This window comes from Dasypus novemcinctus, chromosome 8 (assembly GCF_030445035.2).
Source record: "Dasypus novemcinctus isolate mDasNov1 chromosome 8, mDasNov1.1.hap2, whole genome shotgun sequence".
Classification (NCBI taxonomy): Eukaryota; Metazoa; Chordata; class Mammalia; order Cingulata; family Dasypodidae; genus Dasypus; species Dasypus novemcinctus.
In genome coordinates, this window is record NC_080680.1 from 81,417,990 (window position 1) to 81,436,498 (window position 18,509).

General features: G+C 38.7%; 1 protein-coding gene across 9 annotated transcripts in view; it reads right to left on the reverse strand.

The window, feature by feature from the left end:
* The window catches only part of RNF38 (ring finger protein 38), a 189,008-nt gene that overhangs the window by 136,873 nt on the left and 33,626 nt on the right, over window positions 1–18,509 (reverse strand). The gene's annotated exons all lie outside the window — the stretch shown is intronic.

Genomic DNA, 18,509 nt, shown 5'->3' on the forward strand with positions numbered 1-18,509 from the left:
GGTCCACGGTTCAAACCCCGGGCGTCCTTGACCTGTGTGCAGCTGGCCCATGCGCAGCGCTGATGCACGCAAGGAGTGCCCTGCCACACAGGGGTGTTTTCATGCAGGGGAGCCCCATGCACAAGGAGTGCGCCCCATAAGGAGCCCAGCGCGAAAGAAAGTGCAGCCTTCCCAGGAATGGTGCCGTGCACACGGAGAACTGACACAAGATGACGCAACAAAAAGAAACACAGATTCCCGTGCCGCTGACAACAACAGAAGCAGACAAAGAAGACACAGCAAACAGAAACAGAGAAAAGACAACTGGGGTGGGGGGGGGGGAGGGGAAAGAAAGAAATAAATAATCTTAAAAAAAAAAAAAAGAAAAAGACTGAGAACTATGTGTGTTGGAGAGGATATGGAGAGATCGGAACACTCCTTCACAGTTGGTGGGAATGCAGAATGGTACAGCCACTGTGGAGGACTGTTTGGCAGTTGCTAAAGAAGTCGAATATAGATTTCCGTGTGATCCTGTAATATCATTACTGCATATACACATCCAGAACTGAGAGAAGTGACATGAACAGACATCTGCACACTAAATTTAATAGTGGCTGTGGCAGTTTTATATTATTTATGCATTCCAAAAAGAGATATTGATTATGTCTGTAAACTGATCTTTTCCTCTGGGCATAATACCCTCTGATTGATTTAAATTCAAAGGCTTTATGTTTACTTGATGAAATCAAGATTAGGGCTTTGATTCAACCATTAGGGAGTGCAGGGATGAGTCTCCGCCTGCTAGGTGGGCTGGTAAAACAGACTCTCACACAGAAGTAGATGTACACAAGAAAAAATAGGGAAGCAGATGTGGCTCAAGCGATAAGGTCTACCATATGGGAAGGCTCAGATTCAGTCTCTGGGGCCTTCTGGTGAAAAAGAAGAAGAGAAAGCATGCCTGTGCAGTGAGCCAGTGCCTATGCAGCGAGCCGAGTGCCCATGTGAATGCTCACGTGGCCAGCCGAGTGCCCGCTTGGTGAGCCAATTGCCCACACGGCAAGCCAAGTGTCCATGTGAGTGCCCACGTGGTGAGCCAATGCCAGGTGGTAAGCTAAGGGACAGTGCGAATGTCTGCATGGCAAGCAGAGAGCCCACGTGGTGAGCCTAGTGCTCGCAAAGCAAGCTAAGTGCCCACACAAGTGAGTCACACAGCAAGATGATGTGACATAACAAAAGAGAGACGAAGGGGAGAGTCAAAGTGAAGCTCGGTAGAGATCAGGAACTGAGGTGGTGCAACTGACAGGGAACCTCTCTCCACATCAGTTTCCCAGGATCGAATCCTGGTGAACCCTAGAGGAGAAAGACGGGAAGAAAAGACAAAAAGAGATACAGATACAGAATATCACAAAGCAGATTCACTACAGCATGTCAACACCAGAAGATCATGAAGCATTATACAGAGTTCAAAAGTGTGGTGCAGTAATGTTATAGCCTGCTAAAATTAGGGGAACAGCAATTAGACCTTCTCAAATATAAGCAGAAAAAAAAGATTCCAAGGAAATGTAGCATCTGTGAACAATGCTTGAAAAGCCCACTCATTCATCAAATCAAGATGATCAATTCAAGATTGGTGGTGAGCATGGGCCCCGTTTACATAGAAAGCTAAGACCAAACAGCGGAACAAATTTTGGATACAGAAAAGTGTGCTTCTTTTTCCTTTATTGGTAAAAATAATGATGAAATAAAAACATTACAAAAAAAAAAATATATCACAAAGCAAATGGACACAGCAAAAACAGCAGGGCAGTAGAGGAGGAGGGAAGGGGAAAAAAAGAAAAATTACACAGAGGAATAGAGAGAGCTCAACAGACACAGAAGAGGAATGAACTTTGATCCTGTGCCCTGGGAAGAGATATGCACCATTTACCTGTTAGTCTACAGTTGTGAAGAGACCAGAGCAGCTGAGCCCAGAAAGAAACAGGCCCTCCAGCCTAAAGCTGAGATCAGAAGAAGCTGGACCCACGAAGCCTTAACAGGAAAAGAGGAGGCAGAACCCTTGCAGACATCGTCCAGCATCTTGCTTCAACATGTGGCAAAAGACATTTGGTGAGGAAGTACTTCTTATGGTACCTTGAGTTGGACTCTCTAGGGCCTTATATCTGTAAGCCTTTACAGATTTATAAAAGCCAACAGATTTCTGGTACTTTGCTCCAGCACACCTTTTGGCTGACTGATACAGCAGCGTTATACAATTGCCAAAAGTTGGAAACAACTCAGGTGTCCATCAACCAATGAAAGGACAAACAAACTGGTGTATTCACGCGATGAAATAATATGCAGCTGTAAAAAGAAATGAAATTGTAAAGCATATGACAACATGGATGAATCTGGAGGACACTATGTTGAATGAAGCAAGCCAGACACAAAATGACAAATACTGGACGACTGCGCTACTAGGCACTAAATATATTGTGTAACATATTATATGATTCCACTTATATAAAATTTAAATATAAATCAATTTATCAAGATTAAATTTGATTAGTGGTTATGTAGGGCTGGGGAAGGCATGCTAAGGGGTGTGGAGGTTTATTTCTGGAATAATGATATGGCCCTAAAATTTTCTGTGATAATGAATGCACAATATTGTGATTATACTAAAAGCCATTGATTATACATTTAGTATAGATGGTATGGTATGTGAATATATCTCAATAAAACTGCTTAATAAATAACTGTTCAAGAATAGCCAGAAATAGCAGCTATTTACAGCAGGGGAAACAGAGAAAGAATGAGAGAAGAAAATTTTTCTTGTTTATTATTATCATTATTGAAATAATGACAGTGCTCTAATAATGACTGAAGTGATGAATGCACAATTAGGTGATTATACCAAATACCACTGATTGTACATTTTGGATGAACTGTACACTTTATTAATAAGTACCAATAAAAATGATTTGTTTAAAAAAACTAGGAATAAAAAGGAAAAAGTATTGCTTGCACAATAAAAATGAAAATTACTCATATAACCTCAGATACCAATTTATTCTTCCTATCCAAAACAGGCTTCTTTCTGGTCTTTAGTCTTTAAAACCCCATATGCATCTAATGGCTCCTTTAACCACAATAATAGCTGGGAGATACAGGAATGGAGTGTTGGTCAGGTAGGGGAAAAGGTGGTAGAAGAAATAATGAGAAAGAGGTTTAATGGAAGAAGGGCCCCCTTTCTCTATTTTACAATGTACTATTAATGGTCTTTGCCCATGCTCTAGGCACCTATTTTAACCTCAACCATCTATATGTAACACAGCCAACCTGTCCATGAATGTGAGCAAAGTCAGAGATAAAATTTATGTAATTTCATTTTGCAGGCTTTTTACCTGCTCAAGGTTGCAAAATTACATTGCCAAATATTTTTTTACTACTGAATTAGATCACCTGGAATGGATTCAAAACTGTTTGTTGTTGTTTTAGCTCATTTTATTACACCAGACACTACAGAAAAAGTTTAACATATATTCATATATATGCTCTTTGGCAAAAACTTGTACACCCACCTGTATGAAAAAAAGCTTCCTTTCGGAAATTAATACTAACGCTTAATGAGTTCAATTCCATCTAAATTAGCCAGGGAAGCGGCCTTAGGTTCAAAGAAATCACAGCTTAAAAAATGACTACCTTCAAAAAGATTATTTCCTAGTATATTAATCTGATTGTACTTCTGAATTATTAACAATGAACATTACATTGTAGGCCTGCTAGCTGCTACCACTGAATATTATCCTGTTCTCAAACACTAATAACATATTCTTTTATGTTATACTATTCAAAAACATCAATTCATTCTATGCATTATAAAACTACTTCTTAATATAATACTTTAACCTTCTCATGCATAGGAACCATCCATAACTTCTTGCTACTTACAGGATTAAAAATGTCAAATTTCTCAAATCAGGCAGTCAAAGTCCTATACAAGGGAAGTGGATTTGGATCAACTGATAGAGCGTCCACCTACCACATGGGAGGTCCAAGGTTCAAACCCAGGGCCTCCTGATCCGTGTGATAAGCTGGCCCACATGCAGTACTGATGTGCACAAGGAGTGCTGTGCCACATAGGGGAGCCCCATGTACAAGGAATGCGCCCCGTAAGGAGAGCCACCCCAGCATGAAAAAAGTGCAGCCTGCCCAGGAGTGGCGCTGCACACACAGCTGACGCAGCAAGATGACGCAACAAAAATAGACACGGATTCCCGGTACCACTGACAAGAATATAAGCGAACACAGAAGAACACACAGTGAATGGACACAGAGAGTAGACAACTTGGGGGGGGGGGTGAAGGGGAGAAAAATAAATAAAAAGTAAATAAAATTTTAAAAATCTTTTTAAAAAGTCCTATACAATCTGTCCTGGCCAACCTTCCTAGTCTCATGATTAACCATTTTACCAAAACCTTTGCTCAAGCCAGTTATCAACTTCCTGTTCTCTGAATTCATCTTTAATTTAGCTGCCTGAACTTTCTCATACTATCCAACCTACCTTTGAAATCCTACATGAATCATGCCTATTCCTCAATAACCAAATCAAGTCTCAAAAACACAAGAACCATCGCTCCTGTAAATTTTTTTTGTAATGTCTACTATTAATATTTTAAGGGATCATTAATTAAAATCCCTTCCTCCTATTCCCCTACACACTTCTGAAATAATTGAAAAATGAGACCCAAAGAAGTCAGGTAGACAGATCAAAATGTCCATTTAAAGCCAATATTTTTCAGAATGTAGCTTTAGAGCAAAGCAACAATGGGCTTTCTAAAATTTCACCCCAGAATTGACCCAACTCACCCACTCAATCACAAAGAAAAATGACAGACCTAGGGGGGTCTGTCTCTGGAAAACTTTTATAGGCTGCAGGTGGTTGGCTCTCAAGAAGAGAGAAGTGTCTGAGCTAGATCCATCTAGTTCCTTGCCCAAATTCTTAGATTAAGATTAGTATTCTTCTTCTGGGGCAAAGAAAAGCCAAGGGAATTACAAGGAAAGTGTTCCTTCACATGGAAACATGAATTTAGGCAAAAAGAAGTGCCCCCAAATAACTGCTTATGTAATGATTAGCAATATATCTAATATGGGCTTGTACCATTTCTTCTACAGAAGCCTTAAATATTTTATCTAAATGCTTTACTGTTATATCCAAATAGATTTTAAGCTTCTAGAGGGCAGCATATTAATTAGATGGATTAACCACAGACAGTGGTGGCAAGACCGAGGATGGCAATACTATGAACTAGATGCCAGAATCTCTGATGAATTAAGAGGAACAAGAGGAGAGAAATGTCTGTGCCCAGAGTTTCAGTAGAGGACAGCAAACAAAGGAGTAAAGGGCAGGCAGTACAGTATAAACCTCAAAAACAGTTTTTCACAGGAAAGTATTAAAGTAATGGTATGAAATTTGCAAGACTGAGCTAGAAAAATGCCAACACTGCTATACATTTACATTAAAAAGGGAAAACAAAGCAATTCAATCTTTATATCATTTATACCAAATGCAACCACCTCTCAGTTGCTAGGACACAGAAGACTGAAATGACAATTAAAAATCACCACAAACAGTTAACATACACTGCTGCAAAATTACAAACCATATAGACCTGAAGGCAACCAGAAGTATATGATTAAAATTCAAAAAAGAAATGAACTCAAGCACTGAAAGGCAAGTATAACTATTAAAGTGAAAAAAATTACCTAAGATGGCAAAAAGACTCATCCATCTTCTGCAACTGATGGGAGCATAGGAGAGAAAAGAGGTCCCAGAACAGAATCTGGAAAACACAACATGGCAGACAAAGGTGGCAAACTTAAATGTACAGGAACTAGGTGGTTAAAAAATTAGTGAAGTGTGCTGGATGGAGACAAGTAAACAGGAGCAAGCATGTACTCCTCTGCCAGAGGAACAGTCCAACAATCACAGGTCATTTTCCACCCAAAAAGCCATATGTCCAGATTTTGTTATAGAAAATGTTTTGTTTTATTGTTGGCAAGTAAACATTTTCAAAACACTTAGAGGGTCAAACAAAACATGTCTGCAAACCAGAGTTAACACAGGTTGCCAGTTTGCCACTGCTGATTTGCAATAAACAAAAATGATGGTGAAATGATCAAGAGAGAATAAACAGTTCATACTAAACAGAATAAACAGTTCCTACTAAAGCCAAGAAAAAAGGACCTCAAGAAGAAAATAGCGATAATCAGGAAGTTCAAATAAAAATCAAGACTGAAACGTGTCCAAAGGATTTATTAGAAATTCAGTACTGGAATAAAGGCCTTAAAGAAAACAGTAGGTAGACAGCTACTCTGTAACAGAATACTTCAGCAAACTACTATTTTAGAGAACTCAGTGTACTTGTAGTTCAGAAAATCTTGCTTAATTTACAAAATTAGTAATATCTATATATCCCTGGTTGAAACAAGCAGATGCTGACTTTAGAAATACTACTGCTATTCAGAAGGGAGAAAAAACAATAAAGTTCAAGAGTAAAATCTGAATAAGGGAACATCAAAAAAAAAAAAGATATTAGTGCTCTTTAGCTCTTTACTTTAGCATAATTGCAGCTTTAAGAACCATACTCTTTTCTCTTTACAGTCAGCTCCGGACATCACTAAAGATACATGCTAATTAATCCATTCCCTCCCACCCATGCCCCCAAGGCCTGAACAAACTGTGCTTACATCACAAAGGCTCAAATCTAGACTGCAGGAGCAGACCAGAAAACATGGTGCCCCATTAGAGTTCAGTATCCATGGGGGTCAACTACCTCACTCTTTCTTACCATGGAAAAATATGTTAAGACATGATGCTTCCACCCTAGAATGACAGAGAGGATACATGCAAATAAAGTGACTTAGGAAAATTTAAAGACAACTTATTGGCAATAAACAGCAAGTATTAGAAGCCAAGTATAGAAAAGTCCAGGTGGGATGAAGTTAATCAGGCAATGCTTTGAGAAATTTTGAACATGGGAAGAGAATTAATTAGTAAATAAGAAAACAGAAAAAAGTCAATACAAAATAGGTTTGGTAGCCATGTATCCCTAAATTTGGAGATAATGATTTCATGTATTTTTTTCCTTTTCAAAAATCGTTATTGCTAACTGCATAATTAAATAGACTTAATTTTCATTTCATTTGTTCCCTTGTCATATTAATAATTTTACAAAATAAAAAAATTGTTTGTCAGACCTTGTACACAATTTGAAGTTGGATAACTGGTCGCCATATGTATGATGGTAATAGCACCTACAATGGTATAGGACGCTTACAAGTAAGTTATGGAGGACTTGGCCCAATAGATAGGGCATCCGCCTATCACATGGGAGGTCCACGGTTCAAACCCCGGGCCTCCTTGACCCATGTGGAGCTGGCCCACGCACAGAGCTGCCATGCCACGCAGGGGTGTCCCCCGCACAGGGAAGCCCCACGCACAAGGAGTGTGCCCTGTAGGGAGAGCCGCCCAGGACGAAGGAAAGCGCAGACTGCCCAAGAAAGGTGTCACAAACACGGAGAGCTGACACAAGATGATGCAACAAAAAGAAACACAGATTCCCGATGCCACTGATAAGGATAGAAGCCGTCACAGAAGAACATGCAACGAATGTACATAGAAAGCTGACAACTGGGGCGGGGGGGGGGGGGGGGGAGAGAGAAATAAAAAATAAATCTTAAAAAAAAAAACAAGTTAGTTATGGAATTGGGATGAGAAAGGCAATGCAAGCAGAGTCCATGTTAAGACACAAAGTCCTGGGGATGATCAAGGAGAGAGAACCAGCTGGTTCTTCTAAAGCAAGGAGGCTTTGAAAGCTAGGCTATGGCTCATTAATCCAACTTTTCAATTTAGTACTTCAGATAATCAGCTGATTTCAAGGAGTGTCACAAAACAATATACCCAGAGTAAACACTTCATTTTACCAAAACAATTCACAACTTCAACACCTGAAATGACAGCCTCGGAAAAGATGCATTGAAATTCTTCTCCCTTTCAGCCATCACCCAGGTTCAGGACCCCTTCACCTCGAGATGGAATATGAGAGCCATTCCCACATAGTGCAGCACTTAAGACTTGAATTTTCTGGTTCTCTCACACTCATTCTGCTTTAATCTAATCCTTGTCTCCCTTTTCATTGAGTCCCCCCAACAAATTACTGGTTCTTGCACTTGTAAGTTCTCTATGATGTGCCAAAAATGCTCATGCTCTTCTGCGTGGTCCACATGCGCAATTGAACTTTGCTCATGTCAGGGAGTTTCTCTGCGGTCGGCCCTGCCTAAGTAATAACCCATGCTAATAGTCCCCAGGTAGGTAGGTCTTCTGAGCCTCAGGTACAGACTCTTGTGATTTTATACTGATCGTATCAAATGGGAGTTATTTCCTGTTCCCAGAGTTCGAGGAAAAAGAGTTAATATACAGCATTTATCTAAATAGTGAATTCTCCCAACAACCTAAAAGAGTTGAGGACAATATGAATTCAGTAAAATGATTTATATGAAATGCTTTCTTCTCCCCTGTGCTTCCTGGAGATAAAATTTAGAACAAGGGAATGGTTTGGAAACAACAATTTATCTCTTTGCATTAGAACAATAATTAAATCTAAAACCTTAATTAGGGAGAGCAGATGTGGCTCAAGCAGTTGAGTGTCCACTTCCCACATAGGAGGTCCCAGGTTTGGTTCCGGTGCCTCCTGAAAAAAAAACAAACATCAAGCAAAACAAACAATAAAATCAATTCAGGGAAGCTCATGTGGCTCAGTGATTGAGTGCCAGCTTCCCATGTATGAGGTCCTGGGTTCAATACCTGGCCCCAGGTACCTCCAAAAAAAAAAAAAAAGGGAAGAGGATGTGACTCAACTAATAAGAGCATCCGCCTACCATATAGGAGGTCCAGGGTTCAAACCCAGGGCCTCCTGACCCATGTGGTGAGCTGGCCCACGTGCAGTGCTGCCATGCCATGCAGGGGTGTCCCCCGCACAGGGGAGCCCCACGCACAAGGAGTGCACCCCATAAGGAGAGCTGCCCCATGCGAAAAAAGTACAGCCCGCCCAGGAGTGGCGCTGCACACACAGAGAGCTGACGCAGCAAGATGACACAACAAAAAGAGACACAGATTGCCAGTGCCATCAATAATGCAAGCAGACACAGAATTTACACAGCGAATGGACACAAGAGAGCAGACAATGGGGGGGGAGGGGAGAGAAATAAATAAAACAAATCTTTAAAAAAATAAAATTTTAATTAAATTTAAATAAAATAAAACCTTAATTAAGTTTAAATAAAATAAAACCTTAATTAAATTTAAACAAACTGATCAAGCTCTCCTGGTTAAGTATGGCTAGAAATTTTGATTCGAGAATCTCATCACTGTGAGAGAAAAGGGGGCACTCACTGGGGACACAGAGACTGATGCAGGCAGAAAGTTTATTGGGAAGCTCTCCCAATGGCGGTGGTCTGGAGAATAGACTTCAGTCCCCCCACCAGCATGGCAGGGGTCTGAAGAGAGACTTCAGCCCACTTCTGGAAAGAGGGAACAGAGGAGGGAGTGAGCAGGTAAACAGGTGGCTTTTTAGTAGATCCAGTAAAAGAGCAGTTGTGAAACTATTTATTGACCTTCACTATTGAGACTGAGGAGTGAGTTAAGGGTTTAGGGACTTTGGGAAGGGCAGAGTAAGTGGTTTTCATATCAATAAGGAATTAAATTGGCTTACCTGCCACCATCACAGTTACCTGAAATTCTGCTTTAGAGATGGGCGTTGGGACCTTCATGGTTTCTGGCTATCTTTAATTGTCTCTTGCCAGTTTTAGGAGGTCTGAGGGGTTGCAGCCAGAAGTTGGGTCTGACTGGGTAACTGATGTCCTTTTGCTTTGAGAGGCCTGAGGACAATCAGACTTCCAGTGGATTTCTTGCTTACACAGCAGGCACGGCCTTGGAGGAGGCTGTGGGTTTGGACACTGCTTGACTCAGTGCCTAGGTATTTTGCCTTTGAAGAATGACCTTTGTGGGTTTTTTTTGTTTTTTTTTTTTTTTTGTACTTTCCTGAAGTGGAGTGTGTTGGGAACTTCAGAGTATGGAGGATTTACAGTTAGGTTTTTTGGGGGGACTGCTGTGGCTCTGACAGGACTATTGGCAGCATTTTGTTGGTTTAGGGCATTTGCAAGGGTTTGGGATGCAAGCCAAATATGTTCTTTTTCTTCTGGGGATAGGTAGGTGGAAAGAATGATACAGAGGTTTTCAGAGAAAGATCCTAACCAGTCCTCTACCTGGCTTAAGTCTGACAGTGAGAAAGGAACATATGCTCTGACTATTCCTTCAGCTCCTGGAAGGTTAAGAGAAGGCATCTGTGTGGAGTTAGGAGCCTGTATGCTGACACAGGTGGAGGGCTGCAGTGCAGAAGGAGGTAGAGATAGTCCCCTTGAGCGAGTGTGAGGAGGGAGAAGGGAGGGATAGAAGGCAGCAGTGACAAAGAGGGGGAGGAAGAAGGGGTAGAGGGTGAGTTTGGAGATAATGCCAGAGGATTATATGGAGGCCATATGGGGGGGAGGGGGCATGATCTGAGGGATCAAAGTTGGGACTGTTCAGAAGTTTTAGGGGGTGGAAGTGATGAGGAGGAAAATTTCTGAGGAGGTTTCTGGTGTGAAAGAAGAATTCGGTAGGAAGAACAGGATTGGCAGAAGGAGGCAAGGAAGGAAAAGGAATGCCCGAATGTAAGGGATCTCTGGCCATCTGCTGTTGCACTGGATAAAGTTCTCTAAGTCTCGGAGAACTTGAAAATCAAAAGTGCCATTTTCCCACTGAATTTCATTGTCCAATTTGTATTGCAGCCACACAGAGATCGAAAGAAAATGAGCTTTTTAGATCTGATGTCTCCTTCTGGGTACAGAGTTTTAAGGTTATGAAGGAGACAGCCCAGAGGCATGGTTTTTTTGAGGGGCGAAACTTGAATTCCCCATTTTAGGTGGTTGGGACGAGACTAAGGATCTCTAGAACAGGGGAGATTCTGAGTGAGACAGGAGTCCCCGAATCAGTCAGATATCTCCAAGGAAACAGGAAACTGCGCTTGGAACCAGACATCTCTAGAACCAAGGGGCTTCTTCCCACAATGGCGCAGGCCTCCTGCCCACCATGGCCCTCGGGGACAGTGAGGATCACTGACCTAGCACTAGGTTTTTTCCATGGGTTGTCCTGGACAACAGACAAGGTGAGAGAGAAAGACAGAGAGACAGAGACAGAAAGACAGAGAGAGAGATCCTTAACTCACCCATCTGAGATTCGATGTCTGGTGTTGAATTGGCATTTGGCTGCGGCAGAGGGAAGAGTCCTCACCCATCAGTCTCAACAGGACCCCAGTCCCAGGTTTCGGCACCAAATGTTAGAGAAAAACGGCACTCACTGGGACACGAAAACTGATATGACTGCATGAAATTTATTGAGATGCTCTCCCAATGGAGGGGATCTGAAGAATAGACTTCAGCCCACTCCTGGAAGGGGGGGATTTGAATTTATACATTCCTAGGGGGGAAATGATAGTCAGTGGGAGGGGGTCAAGGGTCTGAGTGAGGTGCAGGGACCAAGAAGAAACCCTAGAGGTGAAAATTTTCCCTTGTATGGCGAGAGGTTAGTGAGTTAGGATGTTTTGTTTCCTTGAAATGCTAGAGGAACAGGTGTTTTTATCTGCAGGTAGTGAAGATCTCTGCCTCCCTTTATTCCTGTTTCCACGTGGATTCTTTGTTGAACCTTTGGGGAAGTGCCATGCTTTCAGACACATAGGCTTTTGGGGTGGGGGGTAACTTTCCTCAATGCATATCATGGGGAACTGAGTCAAAGCTTGTGAATTATTGCAAACCTAGTGAGAGGGAATGTCAAACAAATACAGCCCAATTTTGTGCTTTTTCCTGTGTACTTCTGCAGACCCCTACATACTCATCTGTCGCTACAAATCACACTGCTTTGTTTCTCCTTAGACCAAAAGCTGCTTAAGGGCAGAAGTCATGAGTTATATGTCTCAATATAACATGCCAAGAGTGCAGATATTTAATCAATACTTTCAAATGTTAAGACATGATATTCATTCATTATGATTCTAGAAATAAATTTCTAACTAAAATTCTTCTTTCTCTGAAGGATTTCAAATTAGCAATAAACAACTATACACCTCAAGCCCCAGAATGTGGGTATTTGATAATATGTAAATGTTCAGTAACAAACCACCTGCTAAAACAGGAACTAAAAAAAGGATTAAGCCCCCAGAAAAGTTTAATGAAAATACAACTTTTTAAACATATTCTGAACTCTTAAACCCTCTTAGCATACTGAGTACTCAAAATAGCTATTGAATAAATAACAGAAATGTAAACTCAGAAAGGAAATGATCTTGCCAACTATTTGCTTTCTATTTTCTTTTCAAACCAAATGAATGACCTCAGGACCCAAGCCAAGAGGAAGTGTGAAATTTCAACACTCAATTTCAACAATTTATTAACTGTATGAAGAGACCTAAAAAAAAACAAAAACCACTTAGCTGAACTTTATTACTGGATTTTGTTTTCACTATGTGTGTAACTACTGTCTTGGGTAACCAAAGGCAGGATGGAAGAAAGTGATTCTTCAATGAAACACTGAAACCTACAATTGTAAAAGGAATTAATACAGTTCAATATATCTGGATGTTAGTGCTAAAAGAAATCATCAAATCTACTTTTAACATTTTACACTGAGGTCCAGAGAGAGGAAAATGAGACAAAAAGTTAACAAAAAAGCAAGGACAATACAAGGTCTCTGGACCCAGGCCAGTGATCTACTGCCCCAAACCATCTCCCTGTGGCTACTCTATTTTTATTGTGACAAATCTTATATCAAAGTATTATGCAAATACAAATGCAAATTGAAAATGATCAAATACAGCAAAACCTTCTTAGACTTCTCAGAAGAAATACATATTCTACGTGATTTGATTTTCTGGTTACAAGTGGTTGGTTTTGATAACAACTTCACAATTATCATGAGAAAAAAGAAAATGAGGAAAGGGAAAAAGCAGGATAAATAAATACTAATCCTGTCCTTAGACATATACAGAGAGCTTTTTTCCCTAAATCTGTTATAAAGTAGTAGCGGTATAGTACCAACAGCCCAGCTCACCACTGACTGCTTGTCATTATTCAAGCCAATCTCTCTAAAATTCAGTTTTCACATTTTTTAAATGAAAAGGTTGAACTAAATAATGCCTAAGATCCCTTCCAGCTCTGAAATTCAAGAACATTTAGAACACTAGGCATGTTTGTTTATAATGTGCAATCTTTTCTACAAAGTGCCTAGGAGTTTCCTCTAACCTCTCTCCTCAAAAGTTCTAAATGTATGATTAAATCAGATTAAAAACACCTGAAAGACAAGACAGTTAAAATACCCAACTGATACCAATCTCCTCTAAAAAGTTTTGTGCACTAATAATACTCTGATTGTCTTAATAAAGACTTTTTGGTAGAATTAATTTTTCCATTATCACCATTTAGGAAAGAACCATTTTTCCAAATCACCATTTATGAAGGAACTGCTTTTCCATATCACCATTTATGAAAGAACCATTCAGAGACTTGCCATGGTTTAAAACATTTAGTAGCCATACAATGGATTGGGGATTGGGGGTGGAGGAGGTAGTTCTCATGAAGGAAGGTTTCCAGATCCCTCACTATATACCAGGAGCTCCAATTTAATGTTTTATTTATCATGGTTTTGCTTTCAAAGTAATTTTGAAAATTCACTGATTTCAAGAATGATCTAGGTCTTTCTCCTCAAATAGAACAGTTTAACAAATACATATTAGTTCTTTTCACAAAAAACACACTAAGGATCTCATCATTTACTTATATGCTATCGGACAGTCATGAGGTTATTATCATTTTTTGCTGTTTGTTTTTTTTTTTAAGATATTTGTTTTATATTTTATTTTTTAAACTACCAAGGCTGAGAATTGAACCCTATGCAGGAGGCCAGCACTCAACCACTAAGTCACATGGCCTCCCCTGCATTGGCTCCCTTGTTTGTTTACTTGCTCTTTGTTTGCTTTGTGTTTGTTTGTTCGTTTTGCTGGGTTTTTTTTGCTCATTGTTTTTCTTTAGGAGGTACCAGAACCCGAACCCCGGACCTCCCATGTAGGAGACCGGCACTCAACTGCTTGCGCCACATCTGCTCCCTGTTTATTTTTTATAATTATATTGTCAAAGAACTTAGTAACTTTCAAATTATAGTATGCTGCCACCAGGCGGCAAGCGAGTGTCATGGCTGCCCAAGATTGGAGAAGGAGAACTACGATTTCACCAGGAATTAGAATGGTAACTTCACCTATCAGAACTGCCTACACATATAACCGTCAATTTCTATATCCATTAATTACCTCTCAAAAATATAAATACATAAATTTAAGAAAACTTCAAATAAATAACTAGTGCAAAATGTAAAAACCAAATAAAACTCAAGATATAAAATTTAGTATTTCCCAAGTCATAATTATCACTGTAACTATACAAGTTTCAAAACTAACCTGAATTTTTAATCTGCCACCAAAAGTACTTCTGGCAGTTTATAATAAAATCCCAAATTATTTCCTTAGCAAGAAATTCTTTAACTGTCTAACTCTACCAGTTCCATACAGAAGATCTTTTCAGGAATACAGCTTTAAAATCTGCTGGAAAAGCAGTATGCTTAGTTCCAGAAAGAATAAAACAATACCACATTTAAGCAATCCCCAATGAATTAACAGATCTAAGCAATAATCAATGGCTTCTGTCATGTCAAAAAAATTAAGATAACGAGACACCATGGGTCTTCTGATGAAAGATTTAGCCTTCCAAAAACAATCATGCTTGAATTCAATTCAGTCTAGTTCTAACAACCAATGTAGAACAAAGAAAGAGAGGGAGGAAAGAACTGACAGACACTCCAAGAATTAAATCAACAAAAATTCAAACTGTAGGAGAAACTACAGAAAAAATGCATTTCTTCAACAAATAAAACACAGGAAATTTTTTAAGAGCTAAAGGGGACAACATATATATTAAAGAGAGGCTTGAGAAATACTGTCAATCACTTGCAAAGTATGAACTTATTTAGCTGATTTGACCATAAAAGTTTTAAAATTATATATATTTTGAGACAATTAAAAATCGAATGCTGGCTGTTATTTGATATAAATATTAATTTGTAATTAACAGCTTTATAGATATGAAATTCACATATCTTAAAATTCATCCTTTTAAAGTGATTTTAAAGTGGTTATTAGTCTATTCAGAGCTGTGCATCACTTACCACTATCTAATCCCAGACCATATTTTTTAAGTCACTTTTTTTTTATTTTAATTTTTTAAGCAGTGTTGACATTGGAGATCTGAATGGGGCTAGTTTTTGTTTCACTCCTTTTAAAAATCACCATTGACACAGTTCTCCGGGGTGTCTGGGACAGAAAGTAGAGAAACACTACTCCCAAACAAACTCCATGGCCCAGAATATTTTTTTCATCATCCCAAAAGGAAACCCCTTTTCCATTAGCAGTCATTCCCCATTCCCTCCTCCCCTAGCCCTAGGCAACCACCAGTCTACTTTCTGTCTCTACTGATTTGGTTGTTCTGGACATTTCATATAAATGAAATCATACAATATATGAACTTTCATATCTGGATTCTTTAATTTAGCATAATGTTTTCAAAGTTCACTCATGTTTTAGTACATACCAGAACCTCATTCCTGGCTGAATAATATTCCATTGTATATAAACAAACCATATTTTGTTTGTCCATTCATCAACTAACAGACATTTGTGTTGTTTCTACTTCTTAGCTATTATGAATAATACTGCTATAATTTAGGTGTACAGATTTTGTGTGGACATACATTTTTCAATTCTCTACCCTGGGGTAGAATTGCTGTGGCATATGGTAATTTTTTTTTAATTTTTTTGTGGTAACACATAAACAACACAAAATTTCCCATTTTAATCACTTCCATGTGTACAATTCGGTGATATTAATTATAGTCATAATATTGTTCTACCATCACCAACATCCATTTCCAAAACTCTTCCATCATCCCAAACAGAAACTTTTTATTCATTAGGCTGTAATTCCTACTGTAACTGTAGGAGCTGTAACTATAGCTCCCACCCCTACTCCTTGGTAAAGTGTATTTAATTCACTTTCTGCCTCTATGAATTTGCTTATTCTAGTTATTTATATCTGTGAAATCATACAATAGCTGTCTTTCTGTATTTGGCTTATTTCACTCAATACAATTTCTTCAAGATTCACCCATGCTGTAGAATGTATCAGAACTTCATTCCTTTTAATAATTGAATAATACTTCATTTTGTGTATATACCACATTTTATTTATCCATTCATCTGTTGATGGACAAATGGGTTGCTTCTGTCTTTCTGCCTGCTGCTATGAACACTAGTGTACAGATATCTGTTCAAATCTCAACTGTCAATTCTTTGGAGTATATACCTAGAAGGGGAATTGCCAGACCATATGGTAATGCTATGTTTAACTTTTTGAGGAAACGCCGAACTATTTTCCAGTGAAAGGACCATTTTATATTCCTACCAGCAATGTGTGAGGGTTCCAATTCCTCCACACCCTCACCTCATTAACACTTGTTTTTGTACATCTTTTTTACTACAGCCATCCTAGTAGATGTGAAGTGGAAATATATTTTTTCTTTTTTTTTTTTTAAATTAGGTACCAGGGATTGAACCTGGAACCTCGTACACATGAAGCACATGTTCAACCACTGAGCTGCACCTGTTCCACGGAAATATTAATTTTTTAGGAAATACATACTGAAATATTTTTGGATAAATGATATGGTGTCTCCAATTGTTTCCAAAAAATTCAAGGTAGGGATGGGGAGAGGTAAAATTGCCATATATGATAACTGTTGAAGTTAGGTTATGGGTTCACAGGGATTCACTATACTACTCTCTTTACATCTGAATATGTTTGAAACTTTCCAGAATAAAATATTAAGAGTGCCTACAATACTACATATTTATAATTATCTCATACATTTTAAACCCTAGAAAACATCATACCTGTTATAATACTTCATACATCGATATTGCACAAATATTTATTGCTTTGTGTATTTTTTAAAACCTGCAAAAATAGTTATCCTAATAAAAGCATCTGTTATACATTAATTTTAAATCCTATAACCAGATAACAGATTTTTAAAATTACATAAGTTAAAAAAAATTTTTGTCCTGTAGCTAATTAAATTCATTAGCCACAAATGTGAAAAGTCAAATTTATCAGTATTGAACTCCTACATGTATTAAAAAAATTTCAGAGTAACCACAAATGCAGTATTACACTTATCTATTGAAAAGATTTTTGTGTCTTCAATAGTAAGTACAATTATACAAAGGAGTCAGTCCTCAACTGTCCCCATCAAAGGAAGCAATGAGATAAATAAGTCAAAATAGTTTAAAAGTGTATTCAAAGAAGTAAATGTGGCTCAAGAGACTGGGATCCTGCCTACCACATGGGAGGTCCCTGGTTCGGTCCCCAGTGTCTCCTAAAGAAGACAGCAAGCTGGCATGAAGGGTAAGTGCAGCAAGCTAATGCTATAAAATGACACAAAAAGAGACACAAGAAGAAAAACAGAATGAGAGACACAACAAAGCAGGGAACAGAGGTGGCTCAAGCAATTAGGCACCTCCCTTCCACATCAGAAGTCCCGGGTTCGGTTCCTGGTGCCTCCTAAAGAAACAAGGAAGATGAACAGACACAGCAAGTGCAAACAAAGAGGGGTGGGGAGAAATAAATAAACCTTTAAACAAAAAAAATTACATTCAGGGAGTAGATGTGACTCCAAGGAACTCCCAGATTCAGTTCCCAGCACCTCCTGAAAAAAACAGAAACAACAAGCAAAACAAATGAAAAAACAAAAACAACAAGCAAAACAAATGAAAAAACAAAAACAACAACTGAGGAAAAGCCAAAGTGTCTTAGTGGTTAAGCACCGGCATCCCACATACAAGATCCTGGGTTCAATTTCTGGCACCTCAAAAAAAAAAAAAAAAAAAAAAACACACATTCATTTTCCTTTATTTCTATCACAAATTGCTGTGACCAAATCACGAAAGAGTTATCCTGGTTATTCTCACTTTTTCTAACATTAGTAGGGAATAAAAAGCTCTCTCTGAATGAATTTTCTTGATAATAGTTGATGCAAATAATTTTTATCTCAACCATCTTTACTGAAAGTAATCCATAATACACATTTCCATGCTTTATAAAACTTGAAATCCAAAGTAATTTTAATCTTTTCATGAAACATAATCATAATTAATATCATCAAACTCTAATGCTCACTAATGTAGAATCAAGTGAGAACTAGACATCTGCTTTCCTAAATCCCAAACTCCCCTTGGTTTTTTTCTTCAATAATCCATTCTAGGCTCCCACTTTCCAGTGAAAACTCTGATATCTCCCCT